General features: G+C 57.8%; 1 protein-coding gene across 1 annotated transcript in view; it reads left to right on the top strand.

Annotated features, from left to right (window-relative positions):
• FOXC2 (forkhead box C2) overlaps positions 1-4,330 on the top strand; it is an 8,243-nt gene that overhangs the window by 3,350 nt on the left and 563 nt on the right. The gene's annotated exons all lie outside the window — the stretch shown is intronic.

Genomic DNA, 4,330 nt, shown 5'->3' with positions numbered 1-4,330 from the left:
ATTATTATTATAATCACCATTATTATTATCATTATTAGTATTATCATCATTATTATCATCATTATTAGTATTATTATCACCTCCCCGGTGAAGAGGAGAATATAATGCACCGCCCCTGAAAGGACAAATCCTGTCTCCCACCCCGAATCTGTTGGGGTGAAAGGGTAACCAGAGGGATGGCTGGAAATGATATTATTCGTCGTGGGCATATTACCCCAATTGCTTTGGATCCGGCTTTATTCCGGCCGAAGACACTGATGCTGTCGATGGCCGGGGGGGGACAGGCCAGGAGTTGCATTTTCAACAACGCTCATAAAGCTTTCGGCCATGTTGCCAGCCGCTTTAGTCCCTCTTGGCTCTTAATAACACTCCCAAGGAGACATTTTAAAAGAAAAGGTTTGTGTGTGTGTGTGTGGGGGGGGGGAGCTCAGATACCACGAGCTCTAGTTTTCCCCCCTCGTTGGCTTTGTGCAGCTTTTTTGCTGATGGACTTCCCCCACACCCCTTTGCATCCGAGAAGCAGCCAGCTGGGGATCAGGTGCTGGAGCTCAGGGCTCACTCGAGGTGCGGGGCTGATGGGTTGCGGGCTGGGAATGACCTGCCATTGTGCGTGTGTGTGCGTGAGGGAGCAAAGCGGGTCAAAACGCCCCTTTTCCAGCTCAGGTGGCTTGCTGGAGCTGGAGCTGGAGCACCATCTCAGGGGCGCAGGGCACCTCCGGCTCTTGCCTGGATGCTGGGCAGCGTCGGTCGCTGTTGGTTTTTAGGGCCAGTGTGGAGGGGGTGGACAGCCGGCCTGCACGAGCCCCAGGCGGGTCCGGGTGCCCATCCCACCCCCCGGGAGGCAGCACCCGCTCCGTTTTGCTGGACAGCGGACACGGCGGCGGGAGAGCAGGGCCACGCTCCCCTGCCCCGTGTCCCAGCCCCGAGCTGCTTTCCCGGCCGGGGCCGGGTCCTCAAGGAAGGCGCATCCCCAGAGGACCACGATGCTGATTACAATCCATCGCTCATCCTTGATTTCCACCCGTGGGCCGGGGCTGCAGCTAGTGCGGGGCACAGTGCAAGGCGGGGATCCGCGGGCTCCCAGTGGTGTTGCTCCCCACCACCCTGCCGCGGGCTCGGGCTCTGCACACAGCTCGGGGGGCGAGAATAGCCCTTGAGCTGCCGAGGGGATGGGAGCAGTGGTCGGGGCCCAGGATAAAGCTTGCAAGCCGGTTTTTGCGCGCTCATGTTGCACTGCTTGGCTGTGCATTTGCACGGGGAGAGCTGATAAAACAGCAACGCGACGTCTGCCTCTGCCGTTTGCCAAGGGAGGATTTAGGTCAGGAGGCGCGTTATTGGGCTGAACACCATCCCTGGGAAGGAGGGTGGAGCCCAGGCCTCCAGCACGGAGGGGTTTGGGTGCGAAGGATGCAACTGTCTCTGTCTGACGATCCCCTTTTCTTCCCCGCCTCCCTTTGCAAGCCTGATTTATTTTTGAACCGCTGCCTTTTGCCAGTCCTCCAGCACGCCACGGGCTTCCCTGCTTCTTCCAGATTTCTGCTTTTGTTGTTGAGACCAGGAGAGATCCCAGCGCAGATTGCAGTCACGTAGAGGAGCTAGTCTTTGCATCTGCAGACACACGATTGAAAGGGAACAAGAGCTGCCCCCCCCCCCCAGCTTCCCGCGGTGCGGGGTGCTCTTCCCGGCAATGTTTGCTGCAAAGCGCCGTTTAGTCCCGATTTGAGTGAAAAGTGAAGGGGGGAGGTGATTTCTGGATTGGAAAGGGGGCGGGAGATTGCTCTTGTCCTTTGCTGCTCAGGACAGGTGGCTCACACACCAGGCAGGCAAGCCGCAGGGCCGTGGTAAAACTAGCACTGCTTAAAACGCTTTAAATGGGCCGGTCCCTTAATCCAGATTCTTGGTTTGCTGGGGACAGACGTGCACACACGTCCCTCCTCCGTCCAGGGCATGAGTTTTAGGGGGTGTTTGGCTCGCAAGTCGATGCACAAGGGCGTGCTCCTGCCGCACTGAAATCCGTGCGAGTTGGGTTGCTGGTGCCCGGGGGCAGCGGGCTCGAGTGCCAGGGATTTTAAAACCCTGGGATTGAGGTTTTCAGGATTTTGCCAGCTCCCCCCCACCAAAAAACCCCCCAACCCTCCCCTTCCCTTTATGCAGCCACCTCACCTGCTCGGGTCAGCCTCGGAGAGGGGCAGAGCCAGCCCCTGGCAGGATCGGGGCCTCCCGCGGGTCGCCCCCCCGGGGCTGCGCATCCCGCCCGCCCTGCCCCCGCCGCGGCTCGGGGATTAGTCACACAACCAAGGCGGGGGGAAATCCCGTGTCCAGAATTGGCTGGGCTCCGCCTCTGGGTTTGCTGCCAAAGCAGCCGACGGGCCAGGGCTTTGCCTGGGAAATGCAACCCCCGGGCAGATCCGGACCCCCTGGCTCCCCAGTGAGCATCCTCGCTGCCAGCCGCGCAGGACGGGAGGGCTGGCAGCTTCTTCCCCCACCCCGCTGGGTCTGGGGGTTTTAGGCTGAGGCTGGGGGAGGCAATGCCGCGGGGAAAGGGGCTCTTGAAGGCAGCACAGGCCGCTTTGCAGGGGGGGTGAGGGTGGCACAGAGCGGGCGGCCACCCCTTAGCCAGCCGTCCAGGCCCATGGCAACGGGACCCGGTCACTAGCCCCTGGTCCGGGCCACTTGGCCTGGGAAGCCTCCGGGGGGGGGGGTTTGGCGAGGGGCTCTCTGTTTTTAGACCCCTGCATCTTTAGACACTCGTTGTGGCCACAGCCCGGCGGCTTGCATCGCTTCAGGCCCCTGTGCCCCAGCTTCCCATCGCCTCGAGGGAGCAAGAGCCGCTCCTCTAAGCCCCCTCCCCTCCCCTCCCCATGGCCCTTCTCCCTCGCCTGGGGGGCAGCCAGCCGCCGAGCCGCCCCCTTGCAGGGGCCCGAGCCCTGGGGAGCCAGGAGATATCCCCCCCCATCCCTCAGAGATCCCCAAGCGACCCTGTATCCCCGCTGTATATGCACGTGCACGTGTGTGTAAGCTGTGCTACATTTTATTTTACAATACATATATATACACACACGCTATATATACATGCTATGCTATATATATGCATATGCATTTATGCATGCATGTGCATTTATATTTGTACACATATTTATGCATATTTATGCACATTTATGCCACATATTTATGCATATTTATGTACACATATTTATGCATATACATGTGCTATATATATATATATATATATAGATCACACGTGGGTGTATATAGCTATGTGCTATACTTTATAATATAGTATATATATACACGATATTGTAAAGTATAGCACATAGCTATATACACCCACGTGTGATCAATATATGCAGATATGTGATCCATATGCACACACTTACTTTATATGTGTGTGTATATACACACGCATGTGTGTGAGCGAAAGAGATCCGGTCCACAGATATGTGATCCATATTACACACACACACACGCGATCTATAGATCTATGTGATCCATAATAGATCTATGCACACGCGCACGGTCCATACATAGTCATATATCAAGTCATATTCTATCTAGATGAATCCGTGCATATAGGCGTCGTTTTGGGATATCACTGTATAGACAATGTATATTATATAAATCTAGCATGTCGCTCTGGCCCCGGCCCCCCCTCCCGGGCTCTGCCTGTGGTCATTTCCAAGTCATTAGAAAGTCTCGAGTTACAGACACTTAGGAGGCAGCTCCCACCCAGATAATGTAACGAGCTGCAGGAATGTCTTGGGCCAAGAACCAGAGAAGGGGGCGAGGGGGCTGCTCAGGCAGGGCCAGCTGGGCCGCTGGCGGCCGGGGCTGGGGTCTGCCTCCCCCCCGGAGGATTCCTGTTGGTATTTACCAAAGGAAGGCAAGTCACTTCGGGGGGATCCTCGCAGATCTGCTGGGATCTGGTGTTTGAATGACCCGTGCTCCCGGGGAGGATCGCGCCGAGGCTCGGCGGGGATCTAGATCCGTGCACAGAGCCGCGGGAAGGGCCGGCTCGCGTCCAGCCCCCCCTCGCAGATGTCCATAAGCTGTCGGCTGAGTGCAAGCAGCTGGAGCCGAGCAGCGCTGCGCAGATCCCCCTTTACAAGGAAGTTTTATGTGAAACGATGTTTGACGGAGAGATGCTGATGAGACCCGATGTCCGAAAGGCGCCTCCACTTCCCCTGCAGCCCCGTCCGCCGGCACTGCTGAGGCTGGCACCGGGCTCCGGTGCGCACACGCGGCTGTGCCCTTGGCCTCGGGACAGGGGGGCTGGCTCCCCCCTGGGGAGGGGGTGCTGTTCCCCCAAACCCCACCCAGGAGCTGGGGGGGG

The sequence above is a fragment of the Crocodylus porosus genome, unplaced genomic scaffold (assembly GCF_001723895.1).
Source record: "Crocodylus porosus isolate Cpor-Errol unplaced genomic scaffold, CroPor_comp1, whole genome shotgun sequence".
Taxonomy (NCBI): Eukaryota; Metazoa; Chordata; order Crocodylia; family Crocodylidae; genus Crocodylus; species Crocodylus porosus.
The sequence above is the reverse complement of the archived record's forward strand: the minus strand, read 5'-3'. Positions and strand labels throughout refer to the sequence as shown.